Source organism: Myotis davidii, unplaced genomic scaffold (assembly GCF_000327345.1).
Source record: "Myotis davidii unplaced genomic scaffold, ASM32734v1 scaffold265, whole genome shotgun sequence".
In the NCBI taxonomy this organism is placed as follows: domain Eukaryota; kingdom Metazoa; phylum Chordata; class Mammalia; order Chiroptera; family Vespertilionidae; genus Myotis; species Myotis davidii.
The window spans coordinates 1726635-1727588 of record NW_006296627.1 but is presented as its reverse complement, the minus strand read 5'-3'; the positions used below and the strand labels follow the sequence as shown (position 1 = coordinate 1727588).

At 61.8% G+C, this 954-nt stretch overlaps 1 long non-coding RNA gene across 1 annotated transcript in view; it reads right to left on the bottom strand.

The window, feature by feature from the left end:
• The window catches only part of LOC102766562, a 46782-nt gene extending 45839 nt beyond the window's left edge, over positions 1-943 (bottom strand). The window contains exon 1 of the long non-coding RNA XR_001515260.1: positions 614-943. This is a non-coding gene — a long non-coding RNA (uncharacterized LOC102766562). The remainder of the gene's footprint in view (positions 1-613) is intronic.
• Between the last annotated feature and the right edge of the window lie 11 nt (positions 944-954).

Genomic DNA, 954 nt, shown 5'->3' with positions numbered 1-954 from the left:
GAGGGGAGGAAGGGAGACTGGAGTGGAAGGACAGAGGAGATCTCTTTCCTACGTTCACCATCCTTCCCTCTGCCTTCTCTCCCTCTAGGTCCCCTCCGGCGTCCCAAAAATCCAGACTTGGAGAGGGTGCCTTCCTACTTCCCAGGCCAGCGCCACCCTTCCAAAGCCTCTCTTGCCCCGCCCCCCACCCCCAACAGTGTCCAAGAATGGTGTGACCATCTCCCTCCCCAGCGGTAGTCACCCGGTAGGGAAAAACACAGCCAAGGTAGGATGCTGCAAAATTGCAATAACTTAGGGCGAAAGTTGCCATATTTGTTCTTTGCCACCTTGGAATCGACGTGCGCTGGCACGCGCACACGCGCGCACACACACTCACAGACACACTTGCTCAGCACGCCGGGAGAAAACGTAGCTAGACGAAGTAGTCACTGTCTCCTGTCGGCCCACCCCCTCTACGCACACACCCTCCCAGCGTCCGCGCGCCTGGCGCTTCAAAAGGGGGCTCCACAGGCTGCTTCGCGGCGCCGGGCAACTGGGGGGAAAAAGTTCTGCTTAGCCGACCACTGAGCTACCCACCACCGGCCGACCCTTAGACCAATCCCCTTCTCCTTACCTGGGTCCGGAGGCCCCGGGAGCGCGCTGGTCCGGTCCGCACTGCAGCCAGCTGGAAGGAGCCGCTCGCCAACAGGCCCGCTCCTCTCGCGCCCCTCCCCGCCCCCCACAAGTGTTTGCCCAGCGGCAAAGCAGGCTTTTCCAGGTAAGTATATAAGTTACTGTTCTGTGTGGGAGGGTCACGATCTTGGCAATTGCGGCTTTCCAGGGTTAACCCCTGCGTTCCTGCCTTCCCCCAACTTGTTGAGGACTCGTCGAGTCCCAGGCTGAGCGAGCGAGCGCGCCAGCCAGCGCGCCGGCCGGGAGGGGAGAGAGGTGCACGGGACAGCGAGGAGAGCGAGG